Genomic DNA, 18,438 nt, shown 5'->3' with positions numbered 1-18,438 from the left:
GGGAACCCCCTGTGCCTCTGGTCCTGGCACTGGGCACCCTGGGAAGAGCCTGGCTCCGTCCTCTTAGAATCACAGAATCACCGAATCGTTAAGGTTGGAAAAGACCCTTAAGATCATCAAGTCCAACTGTTAACCCAGCACTGCCAAGCCCACCACTAAACCATGTCCCCAAGCACCACATCTCCCCAGCTTTTAAATCCCCCCAGGGACGGGGACTCAGCCCCTGCCCTGGGCAGCCTGGGCCAGGGCCTGACAGCCCTTTGGGGAAGAAGTTTTTCCCAATACCCAACCCAAACCTGCCCTGGCGCAGCTTGAGGCCGTTCCCTCTCGTCCCATCGCTTGTTCCTGGGGAGAAGAGACCGACCCCCCCGGCTCCAGCCTCCTTTCAGGCCGTTGCAGAGAGCGATGAGGGCTCCCCTCAGCCTCCTCTTCTCCAGGCTGAGCCCCCCCAGCTCCCCCAGCCGCTCCTCCCCAGCCTTGGGCTCCAGCCCCTGCCCCAGCCTCGCTGCCCTGCTCTGGCCACGCTCCAGCCCCTCCATGGCCGCCTTGGGGTGAGGGGCCCAGCGCTGAGCACAGCATTCGAGGGGCGGCCTCCCCAGTGCCCAGCACAGGGGGACCATCCCTGCCCTGCTCCTGCTGGCCACACTAGTCCTGATACAAGCCAGGATGCCGCTGGCCCTCTTGGCCACCTGGGCACACTGCTGGCTCATGTTCAGCGGCTGTGGACCAGCACCCCCAGGCCCTTTCCCGCCGGGCAGCTCCCAGCCGCTCCTCCCCACGCCTGCAGCGGTGCCTGGGGTTGTTGTGCCCCCAGTGCAGGACCCGGCCCTGAGCCTTGCTGACCCTCACCCAGTGCCTGGGCCCATCGACCCAGCCTGGCCAGGGCCCTCTGCAGAGCCTCCCTGCCCCCCAGCAGATCAACGCTCCCGCCTGACTTGGTGTCCTCTGCAAACTGGCTGAGGGTGCCCTCGATCCCCTCGTGCAGACCATTGACAAAGACATTAAGCAGAACTGGCCCCAGTGCTGAGCCCTGGGGACACCACTGGTGACCGGGCGCCAACTGGATTTGACTCCATTCACCACCACTCTCTGGGCTCGGCCGTCCAGGCAGTTTTTAAGCCAGCACAGAGTGCACCCATCCAAGCCGTGAGCAGCCAGCTTCTCCAGGAGAATGCTGTGGGAGACAGTGTCAAAGGCCTTACTGAAGTCCAAGTAGACAACATCCACAGCCTTCCCCTCACCCACCAAGCGGGTCAGCCGCTTGGCACCCTCCCTTCAGGTACTTATAGACATTGATGAGATCCCCCTCAGCCTTCTCTTCTCCAGCCTGAAAACTTCTTTCTCTGTACTCCTCTGTGTGCACCCCTTGCGAAGAAGAGATTTAAATCGGCCAGAAACCTTTCAGAAAGCGAGCGCTGTGGACTTCGTGTTGTCTGTGGATCCCAGATTGCTGCTTCAGCTGGTCTGGAGTCGCGTGGGTCCGGCACAGAGCAGCTCTGTGCAGTCGCCACAGGGACTCAGAAATCGGGTTACAGGATGGAGGCTTCAGATTGTACCTCCTGAACGAGCCATAAAGAACAATGTTCTGACACGGCCTTGTTTCTGTTCCCAAAAACGCTTCGGAAAAAAACACATACTGTAGAGACTGGCTGCTTTGTGCGTAGGGAATGGCTTGCGGAGGTTTTCAGATCCGGAGTCCAGACCACATCACCAGTGAACGAGGTACGTTGCGATGCCTGCCAGCTCAGTTTGCAGCCCGATCTCGTTCCTCCTCCTTTTCCCATTTCAAGTTTGCTCCCTGCAATCAATTTTCCAGCCTCTTGGCCTATCGCGAATGTGTTAAGCAGCGATTCTTCCGCCACTTTGTTTAAAACCCTCTTTTGCTGTCTTCTGAATTTCACAGCTGGTATCTGAAGGGGGGACGGTGGAGGAAACGGGCCCGGCGATCTCCATCTCCATCTCGCTCTATTGAGCAGCCATCGCCTCTCACGAAAGCTCTCACTGCTCCTGTCCCCGCTGCTTGACAGCCTGGGCAGTGGCCAAGGATTAAACGGGCTTCACAGAAGGCTTTGGATTCTCTTACATCATTTCACCCAACAAAAATGTAAGCACATGAAAATCTCTTAAATATTCTCCTGGGTCACCTGCTGTTTGCTGTGAAGAACAGGAGCGATGGTTAAGCTTGCCTTTTTCGTCCTTCATCTTTGCTACGAAAGTGTAGAATCACAGAATTGTTTAGGGTGGAAAAGACCTTTGAGAGCATCGAGTCCAACCGTTAACCCAGCGCTGCCAAGGCCACCACTAAACCATGTCCCCAAGCACCACATCTCCCCGGCTTTTCAATCCCTCCAGGGATGGGGACTCAGCCCCTGCCCTGGGCAGCCTGGGCCAGGGCCTGACAGCCCTTTGGGGAAGAAGTTTTTCCTAATATCCAGCCTAAGAAGCTGTTCAACCCCGAATCTGCCCGCCGAGCTCCACAGATGGTTTCCCCAGCTACTCCAGTTCTTCTCACACCTAAACAGATCATTTCAGCCAAAAACGCGCTTGGGTGCAGAGCAAGGCCGTGCAGGTACCCGCAGATGGAGAAGACTCCAGGTCCTCTTCTGGGTGCTTACTGGGAGAGAGCGTGCTGCTCAGGCTTGGATCGCCCATACGCCTGTGCGTCTTCACCCAGCTGAGAACGCCTCTGGAGATAACGCGGTTAAAATCCGACCCGCGGGATTTTGCTGCGTGAGAACGTACTGTTTTACCTTGCCTTCTGAATTTGCGGTGAGGACAGAAACAAGATTAACGGGATGCTTTGGAAGAGGTTGGGCTGACGGAGCAGCGTTACTGATCGGCACGAAAGCGGTCGCGGCTGTGGCGTGAGCGAGAGGAACGAGGAACGGGCCTGGTTGGGGAAGCGGCGGTCGCGGTAAAGGATTGGATTGAGGAGCGGGGAGCTCAGTTCTGCTCCCCGCTCCGACAGCAGCCTCCCTGGACAAATTCTCCATGCCCCTGCGTCCTGTTTGCAGAGCGGTGCCGGCATCACCTGAAGATTTATCTTTACAAAGATGTATCTTTACAAAGATAAATCCGTGCATGATCGAGCTGGGTGATGAAGTACCCTTCTATTTTGAAATTGGTTTTATTCCGCTCCTGAATTTTTACCTTTCTTTTTTTTTAACGGAGTGGGTTTGGTTTAGATTTTTCTTTTTTAACGCAGATTGAGGAGCAATTGCTGTGAGGTATGCTTCTGCTTTGGTGTAATTAGTTTTGTCTGCTGTAATTGTTTCTCCTTTTTCCATTGTTTATTGAAAGACGAATGAATTCCCAGGTCTAGTTGCATTGGGAATGCTGACAGCGGCTTTTTTAAATCCCATAGCACAGCTATTTGTCTTTTTTACTCAGCTGAATCCTGCGGAGTGGGCCAAATTCGGCTTCACCTCTGTGTCCCGGGCAAATTACGACACTAATTAATTTTTCTCAGGCTGGGGCCTCCTTCCCGCTTAAGAGAGGGGACTGGTGAAATGAGGGTGCTCGGTCTGCAGGCATCGAGTGCGGGTGGAAAACAGCAGCGACCTCCGATGAACTTGCTGAGTGAACTTGCATGAAGAGACGTGAGAGGCCGATCATTTAAAAGTAAGGTTTTTAAAAAATATATTCATTTCACGTCCTCCTTCGTAAGAATATCTTGGTTTCTGAGAAGCGAGGTGCGATTGTGTTGTGCGGTTTTCTGTTTGCGCTCCCTTGGTTTATCGCCGCAGGTGTTGCTGCGGAGCGAGCAGCGTTGATTTTAAAACAGAATTGGCATTTTTCTTGGGAATGAGATGACAGAAATGATTGCTGCTCCTTAAGAAGGAGGAAGGGCTGCTCCGCATGGCAGCAGGGGAAGAGACAGAGGGGACTGTGGCTGAAGAACGCGCGCCGTTCCCGAGAACGCCGGTAACGGTGGGAGACGACTGGCGGGGCGGCAGAGCAGGGCTGCTCGGCAGCGCTCGACCAGCCAGCACGTTCAGAAGAGAAAGGCTCTGCAGAGGGAAGCTCCTTTTGGCAGAGCTTGGAAGGGTGACAGAATCATAGGATCACAGAATCGTTAAGGTTGGAAAAGACCCTTAAGATCATCGAGTCCAACTGTTAACCTATCACTGCCAAGTCCATCTATACCATGTCCTTGAGCACCACATCCATCCGTTCTTTAAATACCTCCAGGGAGGGGGACTCAACCACTTAAGAGGGAAGCAGCGAGCGCTTGGACTTCCCAGGAACGTCGGTGAAAGGATCCGGGCACTCCTCTTGGGGTGCTTGAGCCAGCAGAGCTGAGACTAAGCCAGATAATAATCACTTGTTAAGGCGTGAAAGCGGCAGGAGGCTTTCTGAGGCCACGGTTCGGTGACAAGAGTAAATCCAGCTTTAGGGCACCTTGTGCTAATTCAAGAACGCCGTGGCCCCGTACGATGGAGCGCTGATCCAGCTAAACTCCCTCTGCCAGCTCGGATGTGTCCCAAATGCTTTGACGGGTTAAGTTCTGTAGGAGCAGGCTGGGTTTTGTCTGTCTGTGTCGCTCTAACACGCCAAATCGGGTTTTGCACGTCCCCTTGCCAGCAGCGCGGCGAGGGAAGGCTGGCCTGGGCTCTGCGCTGGAGGTTGTGGCTGGTTCAGCAGCGACGAACGCGGCTGGTTCAGCTTTGTCTTGGTGGACCCTGGGCAGGGTCTTGTTTCTGAAACAACAAAGCAAACTGGGAAAACCATTAAAAATTTTTCTCATGAAGCAGATTTCGTTAGGAAATGCTGGTTTGGCAAAATCTTTTAAAAATCTGTAGCCGTAGCTAAACCAGGACGCCTCACTGCTTCAGTCAGTTGCATGGAAATGTGGGAGAGGATTGCCCCAGACCCTGGTGAGCGTTGCTGGGAAGTTGTGTCTCCCCACAGATCTGAGGCTCGCAACCCCCCAAGTCCCCACCGATGCTGCTGTCCCCTTGGGGACTCCCGGTCCTTCCTAGCAGGGTCAAGGAACACGACAGCAGCAGAAGCCCATGAACAGCACGTAGAGACAAGGACCAGCCGTCTGCAGAGCCAAGAAGCCCTCGGTGCCTCGTTGGGCTTCCCTGCCAGTAACGGGGACTTCTCCCTCACCAAGGGTCTCTTTTGAGTCATGGCATCCAGGATTCACTCCATCTGCCTCCGTTTTTTCCAAAACAAGTGGTTTTTTTTTGCCAGAGTTTTCACAGAAATTTAATTCCAAATATTAAACTTTATAAATATGTATTTTTGACGTGTTAGACTTCCGAGCAGAACAGAAATGCCATGTTTCGAGCATCCCCCTGGTGAAAAGCCTGCACAGATCCGAAGCAGAAGCCCACTGCAGTGCAGGACACAGCCCCAGGAGCTGCGTGGTTTTAAGACTGAACGAGGGAGCGCCGAATTCTTCGCTCAGAGTGACATTTGAGGGACTGCAGCGGAGGCGAGAGGTGGCTGGACCGAGAGGTACATCAGTAAATCTGTTCTGACCTCCTTTAACCCAGCTCTCGTCTCTCAAATGTCTCGCACCAGTCGGCTTTTGATTGCCGTCGCCTTTGCAAGGCCAGGTCTCCCTGCACCGTAAATCAGCGCTGCTTCCCTCAACCGACGTTACCGCATCCCGGCTCTTGCAGTAGAGAGCCACGCTGGGTGGGAGAAGACCGAATGCCAGGCAGTCCGTGTTCCTGGAAAGGAAACCCGCGTCGCAGCCGATTCTCAGACTACCGCAAATTCTTGTCGAGGTCAGCGCAAATTGTTACCCGAGGACGCTGGCAGGGTGCGATTGTTCGCGGATAACAAGGGGGATCTCGTCTTAATTCATGGCAGAGCTGTTAGGACTAAGAGCGGGGAACTGCTGCCGCGGCTTTTGAAATGATCTGACTGAGCTAAGCCGAGGACGAGGAGACGATCTATTGATTTGAAGGCCTGGCCAGACGTAGATGGAGATAATTCTAGGATGGTAGGGGTATTATTCCTCCAGAAAAGCAGGCTTGGTAAATACTTTTCATTTATTTATTAGCCCCCGCAAAACAGTTGTGTTGTATTGCGGCTTGAATGTTTTATTTAGAGTTGTGAATAGCTGAGATACTGAAAACAAGAGCTCTCTGGATGGCAGTCATCTGATATTTTTGCTGAAACTGCTCGTTTTCTAAAGCAAATAGCCACTCAAACTGCTAACGCTGGTTTGAGCTCACCCTTTCTTTAAAGCTATTTTTAAAAGATTAAAAAAAAAAAGGTGTTAAGTTTGCGGCTCTGCTTTCGCATTCCGGTCAGGTGTCTTTTCGCTCTTCGTGGGTCTTTTGCAAGCCGGCTTCCGAGGACTCTGGTTAATGTCCTGGAAAATAACCTTGTGCTTAGGCTAACAGCCGTTTTATCACTGCTGCTCTCTTGCTGTTTCTTGGGGGGGGAGAATTGTCTGCGGGAGCAGGGCAAAGCAACAACCAGGTTATTGCCAGGCCGCTCACCAACAGCTCCCGCTCTGCTGCCGCACCGCCGGTCCCGAGCCCGAAGCCTCCCTGCCCGCCGCCACTGCCCGACCCGGGGCTGTTGCCGAGCCGGGGGGCTGGCAAACCACGAGTTACACGGATCAGATGTACGGAGGGTGAAGGACGGGCTCGGACCCCGAGCCTCAGCTGGCGATGGGACCTCGGGGAGCTTTTTGCCCCATTAGCGCTCAGTCTGTCCTCTTGCCAGCGGCCATTAGAAGGAACCGCAGGATGGAGGTCAGCCAGCGCGGGATCGGAAAGCCTCCCCGAGGAGCCCTGGTGTTGGATTAAAAGCACGGATGCTGCCTTTTTGATGCCTTCATCTTCATTCTCTGCATTGCAAAGTAGTTTTGCTTCCCCTGGCCTAAACAGCGAGGCGACACAGCTGAAATCTTTTGAGGTGCAGCCCTGGGACCAAGGGCATGGAGACCTGCCTTTTAGAGCACAAGTCTTACGAGGAGCGGCTGGGGGAGCTGGGGGTGCTCAGCCTGGAGAAGAGGAGGCTGAGGGGAGCCCTCATCGCTCTCTGCAACGGCCTGAAAGGAGGCTGGAGCCGGGGGGGTCGGTCTCTTCTCCCCAGGAACAAGCGATGGGACGAGAGGGAACGGCCTCAAGCTGCGCCAGGGCAGGTTTGGGTTGGGTATTAGGAAAAACTTCTTCCCCAAAGGGCTGTCAGGCCCTGGCCCAGGCTGCCCAGGGCAGGGGCTGAGTCCCCGTCCCTGGAGGGATTGAAAAGCCGGGGAGATGTGGTGCTTGGGGACATGGTTTAGTGGTGGGCTTGGCAGTGCTGGGTTAACGGTTGGACTCGATGATCTTCAAGGTCTTTTCCAACCTTAACGATTCTGTGATTCTATGATTCTGCTGACGCCTGCTGCGGCCTTGTCAAGTCGCTTCACCGGTACTTGCCTCCGGTTCCCTCAAAATGCGTTGTGGGTGTCATTCTCCTGGATGGACGGCTCCACGGAGAAGTGCCGTGTCTCGGAGACAGAGCAAACGTTGCTGATTCCTGGCCCTTTCAGGCCTTGCTGTTACTGGAATCTTTCACCATCAGCTTTGCTGTCGTTCACTGTATCGCCGTCAGGCTGGGATGAGCACTGCTCCTCGTTCCCCCAAGCAGGGAAAATCCTACATCCTCCAAATCCCCAGGCTCCCATAAAAACCCCCAAAATCTCCATCACTCCGCAACACGACAGATTTCACGTTCTTAAGCAGCACGTCCTCTGGAAGGTGGCTGCGTGCCTGCTCCAGAGACGAGGGCAGCGTTGAGCGTAGGTGTTTCATGTCACAGAGAGACCGAACTGGCGGTTAAATTGTTTGAGTTTGGCCAACTTCATGTCACCCAGCTTCAGTGTCTGCTGTTTGATGGCCTCGTTATAGGCAGGCTGTTGATACGGCTGTAGTTTTATTCGGGGATCTGTCACTCGACCGTAATAGTGTGAAAATTGGGAAGGTTTTTGTGAGTCCGTGGCCAGCGAGGATTTCACAGACGCGAGTGCGGCAGGGTGCTACGCTGCAGCCCCGGCCCAGCGGCTGCTGCAGAAGCTGCCCGTGGAGGGCTGCAGGCTGCAGCACAGCAGGTAAAGGAGGGAAGGATTGGACCAGGCCCTATGGCACCTATAGCAGCGCTGCCGGGTCCTCAGCCACCGTTTGACCGTTGCCACAGCCGGGGTTGCCTGAACAACACCGAGGGCAGCTACGCGGGAGGAAGCCAGGTGGAGAAACCCGTTGGATCCTGCGCTCCTCGGAGAAGCAGCTCTGCAGGTCTGTGCCAGCCGCTTTGTTTTGCACTAAAAAGAGAAAAAAAGAGTCCAGTTAAACCACTCCGAACCTGATATTCGCGCTCCCACCTGATGCCTGCGGTAGCGATGGGGTTCACGTTGGCACGGACGCCCCTGAGCCGCCTGCCGCGGCTCTGCTCGCCGGTGCCACGCGCTGGGCCCAGAACCGGGGTGGGCTCGTGATCCATCCCCAAGGGACGCAGCGCCAGCGTGGGATGTCCGTGGGCATCCTGCGATTCTCCGGTTGGAGCTGGGGCCAGCGCTGGCATTTTCCATTACCAGAAGCATGGGCGAGGGAAGGTATTTTAAAAGTGTATTTATAAAGCTGTGCTCTTACACACTGTTTCCCAAACTTTTGGGTGGAGAACAGCAGAGACAGGGATTTGCATTAGGCCGTATGGCTGCTGGCATTTAGGAACAACCGGAGCACGATTCCTGTTGGGGAGAAAAAGGGGGTAATATGGGCTGAGGTGATGGCGGTCGGTGCTGGGGTGCACGTGGGAGCGAAACATCGGTGCGTTGGATAAGGCACCTGTATCCTCTCTTCCGCTGAACCGCTGCCGTTCCGTGTGTGCTCTTCTCTCACCCGTCCCCTTTCACGACAGTGAAATAAGTGACATATCCCTCGTAGGAGGGTGTGGAAAACACCGTGCCACCGCTCAGAGCCCAGGAGAGAGAGACCTGCGTGCCCGCAAGTGCATCGGAGACATCAGCCACCCGTTCCTCTCCACACCTGCACAAGAGGGCAGGCGCTTGTGCGCAGCACCCGGCGATCCCACCACCGTGCCTGGGCCTCTGGACCCTTAGGAAATGTTTGCTGGCAGGAGGGAAAGCTCCTCAGCAGTCAGCCTCCAACACGGCGCGACGTCTTTGTGAAAAAATACAAAAGGGGTGTAATTTTCTGGCGCTGTATTTCTCCTGCTGTCACTATTGCTTTTAATCAGCTCATTGCCTAGCACAGAAAGGAGCCTGAGGCTGCAGGTAGCAGCACAGTGGGGAGAAGGCACATCGAGGTTTCAGGCTGTGTTTTTTCACGCCGTGCCTTGGGGCATTAGTATTGCTTCCCTCGAGGACCGCCTTCCTAGCAGAAAATCAAAAGCCGCATGAAGAAATAGCGGGAGAAACACAGTGGCAGCAGGGAGAGCCCTCATCGGCTCGGCACCGCCATGGCTGAGATCTCCATCAGCTGGAGAGGCTTTGTCCAGGCGAGGTAATGAGGCACGACCGTCCCTCGGGGCAGCAGCCCCGTGCTCCAGATGACACCGGTGAGAGCAGGCACCGCGTGCTGCCGAGGGCTAGGGCAAAAAGCAGTGGCAGCGGCTGGGAGCTGCGTGGCAGAAAGGGACCTGGGGGTGTTGGTCGACAGCCGCTGAACATGAGCCAGCAGTGTGCCCAGGTGGCCAAGAGGGCCAGTGGCATCCTGGCCTGTGTCAGGAATGGTGTGGCCAGCAGGAGCAGGGCCGGGATGGTCCCCCTGTGCTGGGCACTGGTGAGGCCGCCCCTCGAATGCTGTGCTCAGCGCTGGGCCCCTCACCCCAAGGCGGCCATGGAGGGGCTGGAGCGTGGCCAGAGCAGGGCAGCGAGGCTGGGGCAGGGGCTGGAGCCCAAGGCTGGGGAGGAGCGGCTGGGGGAGCTGGGGGGGCTCAGCCTGGAGAAGAGGAGGCTGAGGGGAGCCCTCATCGCTCTCTGCAACTGCCTGAAAGGAGGCTGGAGCCGGGGGGGGTCGGTCTCTGCTCCCCAGGAACAAGCGATGGGACAAGAGGGAGCGGCCTCAAGCTGCGCCAGGGCAGGTTTGGGTTGGGTATTGGGAAAACCTTCTTCCCCAAAGGGCTGTCAGGCCCTGGCCCAGGCTGCCCAGGGCAGGGGCTGAGTCCCCATCCCTGGAGGGATTTAAAAGCCGGGGAGATGTGGTGCTTGGGGACATGGTTTAGGGGTGGGCTTGGCAGCGCTGGGTTAACGGTTGGACTCGACGATCTTAAGGGTCTTTTCCAACCTTAACGATTCTGTGATTCTGTGAACTGAGGAGTTTGAAACTTGGCACCGCAGCACTTTCCCACTCTCCACTTTTTTCAATATAAAGCAGCAAAAATGCCTCCTGTGGGATCCGTGCCAGCCTGGGGCGTGGAGCCCCAGCGCTGTTCCTCGTTCTCAGGCCAGAAGAGAAAAAGCAAACCCCTTTTTCCCTGCTTTCTCCCCATACTGAGTGCACGCTCCAGGTATGCACACCCACGTCCGTCTCGATGGAGCCCTGAGCTCTCCCGGGTTCTCCGCGTCCTCCCGTGTCACATAACCACGGCGAGCGGTTAAACCGCGAGCTGCCGTTTTGGGGGGCGCATGGAAGAGGTAATGGCCTTTACCACCAGCCTTATCTCCGTGCGTCTGATACAGATGCACCCATAAATCATCGTAAAACACGGTACGCAGGGGAAAACGGCCACCTCCTGCCCTCTGCTTATTTCCTGGAGCTTGAAAGCTGATTAAGAATCACTTACTTAAGCTGATGGGTTTCAAGTGATACTACCAGGGCAAAGCGCTCGCCTCGAAATGCCCATTAAAGTTTCAATTTACGTACCTTGCACAGAGCCGTAGGGCCGGGGCGTGAGCTGCTGGAATGACCTCTGTTAGCAGCCAGTTGGTTCATTAAATAGTAAAGAGCCGAACAATTTCCAGCTAAATAGCAGACCGAGCGTCCTTATTTCATTTCCTCGTTTTAAAGGAAGTATAAATTATTTACTAATGTGCTTAAAGTCCCTTAAGTGAATCCAGGCAGCAAAGCAAAACCTTGTTTACCAGGGCAGATGCCCAAAGGAAAGCGTCAGAGCGATGGATCCGTTTGTGAACAGCCGCTAAAACGCTGCCAACAACTTATCGGGGTTAACGGAGGGAATGGGCCAGGGTTGCGATCGAGTCAGGCTGGTGGGTTGGACTTCGGCGTTTCGGTAACGGCTCAGCGATGGCTGCGATTTACAGATGAAGTCCAGAAAATTTCTGGTGCAGAACTTTGACTTTTGCCCATTTGTAAGTTTAGGGATTTTGTTTTTCAAGCCTTGTCGCTTGAAAACTTCCACCCTGTTCTCACACGTGTGTGAAGTCTCCTCCTGGAGATTCACGCCCACGTTTCCGGAGCCGTATTTCACCAGACCACGGTTATTCCTCCTTAGCGTAGACCTGAGCTGTTTCTGCCCATTTCAATCCTGCTCTTGGGTTCCTTTAGCCGGCTGCAGGGAAGGAGATGGGACTGGGGCAGCCGAATGCCATCTCTCCTGGAAATACGGCACCCTTTCCCCTCCCTGCGCTGCAGGATTGCTCCACCTTCCACTGCTGGACTTAGTCCCCCGTGGTCTTGCCAAGCCAAGAAACAGTAAGTCCTCCTGGGTGTGAAATGTTTCCAAACGGCCCGTAAACATGGCCCTGACTCCCGCTCCTCCCGCTCGTGTTTCCACTCCATCTCGCCCCGCTCCGACGTCTGCTCCGCGCGGGAAGGGGGCTCGCTGGAGCAGGGCTGGGGCTCCCCGTGAGGCACCCGGCTCCATGGGGCAGGACACGTTTCTCAGGAACTTTTCCAGAGCTGCCGGAGAGTTGTGAGTAACGCGGTGAGGGGATTTTTAACAAACACGGCAATTCAACTCCAACAGTAGCAGCTGCTCCAACTGCAGCAATAAACCATAATACTCCGGCTCTTGCAATAAAACTCCCATCTGAGTGAGACTTTACAAATGCTTTACAACTGGTGCTTGCAATTCATCACATCTCTGCTTTCCAGGACCTGTCTCCGTTCATTTAATACAAACTATCTCATCTTCTCCATCGGTTTTATTTTCCACAGCTACTTGCTGGGAAAATGCCTTAACTCTGTGGTGCGTCGGATGAAATTACCGGTTGTAGGGATGGCGATTTGGATGGTTTTCTTTTCTAGGCCTCCAGGTCCTGTCCAAAAGGGTGGTGGGATGTAGGTTTAACTTGGAGCATTGACCTTGGGTTTGTTTCTTGGCGTCGCCTGGGAGCTTCGGATGGGGGTTAGGCTCTCGGGAGCGTGGGGCAGGCAGCCTGTCCCTCTGAGGACGGCGATGGCCCGGTTTGGGGACCGCTCACAGGCCACGTGGAGACAGCAGCATCCTATGGACACGAGGTTGCGTAGGTGCCTCAGGCTGGTGGGTCTCGTGCCCTGTCCTGGCACCCGGCCCTCGTCCCGGCTGGGCAGAACAAGGCTGAATTATGCGTCTGAACAGATATTCCTCCGAGGAGGTATTTCGGATTGCTCGTGCTCAAATTACTCTGTTTCAGGGGAATGGCTCCTTTCGCAATGAAACACTCCATGAGAAGGCTGCTTGGCAGGCTCCGTTAGGGAGGCGAAGAGAGCTTCTGCCCTTGGCTTCTTGTATACGTGATCCTGCCTCCCTCCTCTGGTCCTGGTGGCACTGGGCTGCCGCGACACAGCTCCCGGCCCGCAGCGGGGCCTCGGCTTGGCCGGAGGTTCCTGCTCCGTTTCCCATAGCAGACGTTCTCCCTTGGGACCACCCCAGGAGAGCTTCCTCGCTGCTGAGAAATGTGGTCGGGAGCTGACTGGCGTAATTCCTTTTTTTTCTTTTCCTCCTTTAAAAGTTTTGGTTTGTAATAAAAAGTTTGGTCCTGTAATAGTGACCATCAGAGTTTTTCCTTGTAGAGGCCATCTTGGTCCTCCGCAGCTCCTCCTTGCCGTTCCCCAGGCCTGCAGGTGACTGGGGTCTGGTGAGCCCCGTACTGGCCGTCGGGCCAGCCTAGCAGGTCCAGGAGCGTCTGCCCTGACAGCACAGGGTTGTAGTACACCGTCCCGCTGGGTAACAGCCGGCAACGGGGAGCCCGTCTGTTAGAGACCATCTATCGGCCTCAGTCGATAAATTTATATCCAGATGGATCCTTCCAAGCAGCCGCCCTTTCCTTTATCACCAGCTCCGTCCCCGCAGCTGCAAGCAGACAAGCTCAGCTGCTGTGAAAGGGGTGATTTTAGGGGCAGGGGTGCCATCCCTCCAACACCCCAAAAAGCTTTTGGGGGAAGGAGATACCTCCTCAGAGGCAGAGGTTGGAAGAGCGTCCATAGCGAGGACTCGCTCTCGAGGGGCTCTTTTGGGGTCTGCCGCGGACAGAGGCAAGGTCTCTGCTGAGGCTGTCGAAATCCCCCCGTAGCGTGGCCCCAAGGACTGTGCCACAGCGTGGTTTTGCAGGGAGAGGAATGGGAAGAAACAGGCTCCCGAGGCACAGCCAGAGAGGTGCCGGGGACCCAGCTCGTAACCTGAAATCCCGCAGGTGTCTGAGCACAAGGGGTCACAGGGACGAGGTTTTACCTTGCCTCCCTGTCGCGAAATTCAGTTTGCATCTCGCTCCGTGAGCGCAGGTGGAAGAGGCCGGCTGGGGCCGTGGCTGCCCCGTGCCGCGGGGGAATGGCAGTCTCGGCGCAGTGGGAAGGGGCAGGCCCCGTGCTTCTGCCCTACCGATCCGTCCGGGTGCCGTTTTGATGACCCCAAGGCTATTCCCTGATGCTTTTTCGTAGAGCCAGCACGGTCCTTGGCTGCCCACAGGATCTCCCTGCAGCACCGGCCTTGCTGAGCTGCGTGAAAGCAGCAGCAGCAGCAATGGCAGCTGGGGACATTTGTTCCCAATGCCACCTTTCGCCATCGCCCAAGGAAAGCATGGGGTATCCCAAAATCCAGCGTGCCTGCGAGCTGGGAAAGCTGCCGGCTGTCCTGGCCCCTTCACTGCGAAGGGCTGCCAGCCCCTCCTGGATGCTCTGAACAGGAGCCAGGTTCCCGGGGAGAAAACGCGGGGATGCTGGCTTAATTGAGCCTGTTCAATGGCCTTTGGCTGCCATAAACCATGTCGCTGTCTGGGCAATGAAAGGAGCTGGGGGGAGGCAGGACAGCTCCCGATTCCCGAACCTGCTCCAAGCCGGCTTCCCCTGCAGCGAGGAAACCTGCCGCTAACCCCCCGGCACCTGCGAGGGGCCCTCGGCGGGGGCACGGGGGGTCCTGGCGCCGTCAAACACCACGTCCCGGGGTAACGTCCCTCCCATCCATCCCCTGCCTTTGCTCCTGCCCGTGGCTGCGAAAGGGAAGCCGTTTTGCAAGCGCAAGAGGCGATCCGAGTGCTGCGTGGCAGAGCGGGGGCTGCGGCGGGGGTTTAATGCCAGTTGGGGCCAGGCGGGATGTCAAGGGTGCCCACCCTGTGCCTGGGAGCCAGGGTTATGACCGGAGCCGGAGCCGGTGGCCGCATCGTCGTCGTGGCCTACGGGGAATAAACCCAGGTCCTCAGCAGTAGAGCGAGGCTGTGGGGTTTACGGATAGTCCCGGGCCTGATCCAGATCCAGTCCTGGCCTCGTGGGGGCTGGGAAGCCACCCTTTGATTTGCTGGACCATATTTGAGCTCTCCGGGGTGAGGGGTGCAGGCACGTCACGGCTTTTCCGGGATGCTGCCAGCCTCCATATCGGGAGGGATGGAGCAGAGGTGAATCCATCCCCATTTGGCTGCAAACGGCATCTCGGAGCATCACCACGTATCTCTGGGAGCCGCGCTGGCTGGCTTGGGCTGCGGATGGGGATGGCTGGAGCTGAGGGAGGAATCCGATGTTGCTATTTGTGGAAGGGACTGAAATGTTCCCGGCTGTGAAGGCCACGGCTCGGAGCCCGCTGGCTTAGCCAGGCCATGCCTGGGGGGAAAGGGGACATTCCCTTGCTGCCTAACGCCACCGAGGGCCCTGGTTTGTACCAGGGTGCAGCTTGACCCCGGCTCCGGTTGTCAATGCTGACCCTGAAATGCTGACACAACACATAGTTTCTCCTTAATAGGGCATGGAAAAGGCAATGCACGTCAGGGCCAGGCTTTTTGCTCATGTGCCTTTCCCTGGCTATATATGATCCAGAAATATATTGGTTGAGCCCCTCCTGGGTAAACTCAGCCTAAAAAAAAGATGATCTTGGGCAGATACTTCCTGCTCTGGAAGTATTATGGTCCCAAACTGGAAACCAGCAAACAGAGTGGGTTTTGTGCGGGTTAGGAGAATCTTTCCTTAAAAATTGTTTGAGACCCTGGTTAATAGGGTCTTGGGCTCGGATCCCTGCACGGAGACATCCTCAGCTCCTGGCCGCTGCTCCAAAGCCAGTGTCTGATGGGCTGGCGTTACCCTGGGGTGAGGACCTCAAACGCAGATGTCCCCTCAACTTGGCACGGTGCTGGGGCCGTGGGTTCCCCAAGTGCCACCCCGAACCCGCCCGCCTTCCTGGGCTTTTGAGCAAGATGTTCCTGCCTGGCCCCATCCCCATCCCCTTGCTGCAGTTTGCTGCCCTCTCCTTGGTCCTCACAGGCTGCTGTGGAGCTGGGCTGGAGCAGGGAAACGAGCAGGGCTTTAAATAACCTCCCCCAAAATATATCTGTGTTTGTGTTGGATGGTTTCTGGGAGCTGGTTGACAGCCGGGCTCCAGAAACAGCGGGATGGGCCAGGGAGGGGAGGAGGAAGGGGCAGGGTGAGGGAGGAAAGAGGGGAGCTCCTCTAAGGCTCTTTGCTGCCTGGGAAAACGCGATACCGCACCATGCTGGGAGAAAAAAGGAAAGCTTTCCTCGGAGCTGAGGTTTCTCCTGCTCAGCTCGTGTCTCAGTGATGGGCTGGGGAAAGGGCACATGGGCACTCACGCTTGTTTGTGTCCAGCGCAGAAACGCCATGTTGGTCCGTCCCATGGTCCATCCAGATGGATTAGGGGTGCTCAAGGTACATCCCTGGCCTGTTGGCTTTAGTATCTCCTCATAGGGTGGCTTCCCCGTCCCCTTTTCCTACCTGCTTTAAATCCTGGGCACCATCCTAAACTCCCCTGCAGCTCGCCCCAGCTCCCTGCAGCCCAGCAGCTCCTCCGGAGGACGAGGCTCGGTGCGTCCCTCCGCGGGGTCGGTGCAGAAAGCACGGTGCGGGGCAACCTGCAGGCTTAGATGGGGGGACAGAAATCAGGGTGCCTTACACCCAGGCCAATTCGTTGCAGAGACAGGCTTGGATGAAGCGTTGGTGACAATTTATACAGCACTAGGAAGGGACCAGCACCTCTTCTGCCATCTGGATGTGAGCTGGCTTTGTCTCATTGTGTCCGGGGATGCAGATGGAGAGGAGCACCAGATCACAGAGTGCCTAAGCAGGTATTTCCATCTGCCCAGTCCGAGCCCTGGGCGCCCAGTGCCCCCCAAATCCACCTGTGGTCAACCTGGCTCCAGCTCCTCAGTCCCTGGGAGAGAGATCAGGAAGAGATCAATGGAGCTGTGGCTCCTAATTTTGGCTAAGAGGAGGTTCCCAGTGAGAACAGCACTGTTGGAGTCCATGGACAGTAACTGGAACTTGAGCAACATGGAGATGACAGGAGAGAGGGTGTTTTGGCAGCCTGAGAGCGAGCGGAGAGAGTGGGAGCAGAGGACAGCGGGCACAACCGGAGCAGGAAAGAGGGACAGGCATGAGGGACAGCCTGTCCTGCTGTGTCCCTTCTCTCTGGAGAGATCATCGCTCTCTGCAGAGGGTGGGGAGAGAGGTGGAAGGGTGGAGGGTGAGGGACAGCCAAGCTCGGACAGGCCCAGAGAGAGGGGAAGGGGTTGGGTGAGGGCAGGGCGCAATGGCTGGACGCACCGGGAGTGAGAGAACGGTGTTTGGTGACGACAAGAGGGGACACGTCCCTCACCGGCAGCTGTCCTTGCCAAGGGGACCGTGGGCTGCTCTGGACGGGCTCTGTCTCGTCGATGTCTCCGTCATCCCTCAAATCCTGAACAAGTGAATCCCTGGGGAAGAGGGAGGAGGGAGGTGAGGAGAGACACGAAGTTTTTCCCACCCTGGAAACCGTCTCCACTGACATCTAGTGGCAAATTGTCCTTTCCCTGGTAGAGAGGAGAGCTGGCTCCTCCAGGCGCTGCTGCCTCCCCGCTGCTCCCCACGGGCCATGCTGGGGCGGGCGTTTGAAGGAGAGGCGTTTTACCAGCGGTGTACTGGTCATACTGGTATTCCCTGCATGGTTTGCCTCTCAATGAGGCAGCAAAGCGGTGCCGAAAAACACGGGCCCCAAAACACCGTCGTTGGTGCAGTGATGCTGTGAACGGGGCCGTGGCGGGGTTTGGCCTAGGAGTCAGCACGGGCCAAACCTCAGCTGGGGTCTGGATGCGGCCACCCTGAGCTTAAACAGCCGGGCGAGGGCCGGGCCACGTCAGACACCCTCACTCACACTCCCAAGGCGGCAAAGGTCCCGCTCTGCTCCATCCTCCCTTCGTGGGTTGGTCCCAGCTCCAGAGCAGAGGTGCCTTCTCCACCTCGCCGTTCCCAGAGCGATGCTGACTGCTGCCCGGCAGCTTTACGGGGACCTGATCTTTGCTCATCAACTTTTGCACGACCTGAGCAGTCCAAACCCGAAAACGGAGGCGGTGTGGGAGGTGGCTGCCAGGCAGACCAGCCTGTGGCAATGCCTCTTGGTGGGGACATGGGGGCCACCAGCCGTCTAATTTCGAACCACCACTGGCCCTAACCTGCAATCCACTACTGTCAGCTACCTACAAACAAGGGAGCAGCCATGCTGGCTCAGAAGAAATCTAGTCCAGAGGTTCATTCTGTAGTCAAAAGCCCAAAGAAAACTGAAAATACGACAAGCTGGGGCCAGTGCTATTCAGTATCTTCATCAATGACACAGACAGCGGGATCGAGTGCACCCTCAGCAGGTTTGCAGATGACACCAAGCTGAGCGGTGCGGGTGCCAGGCCTGAGGGACGGGATGGCATCCAGAGGGACCTGGGCAGGCTGGAGAAGTGGGCCTGTGTGAACCTCATGGGGTTCAACAAGGCCAAGTGCAAGGTCCTGCACATGGGTGGGGGCAACCCCCGGTGTCCGTACAGGCTGGGGGATGGAGGGGTGGAGAGCAGCCCTGAGGAGAAGGACTTGGGGGTGCTGGGGGGATGGAAAGCTGGCCATGAGCCGGCAATGTGGGCTCGCAGCCCAGAAAGCCAAGCGTCTCCTGGGCTGCATCCCCCGCAGCGTGGGCAGCGGGGCGAGGGAGGGGATTCTGCCCCTCTGCTCCGCTCTGGGGAGACCCCCCTGGAGCCCTGCGTCCAGCTCGGGGGTCCTCAGCACGGGAAGGACATGGAGCTGTTGGAGCGGGGCCAGGGGAGGCCACAGCAATGGTGCGAGGGTGGCA

Source organism: Nipponia nippon, unplaced genomic scaffold (genome assembly GCF_047370975.1).
Source record: "Nipponia nippon isolate SJK-2023a ecotype South Korea unplaced genomic scaffold, ASM4737097v1 scaffold_2, whole genome shotgun sequence".
NCBI lineage: Eukaryota > Metazoa > Chordata > Aves > Pelecaniformes > Threskiornithidae > Nipponia > Nipponia nippon.
This window is presented reverse-complemented; position numbering follows the sequence as displayed.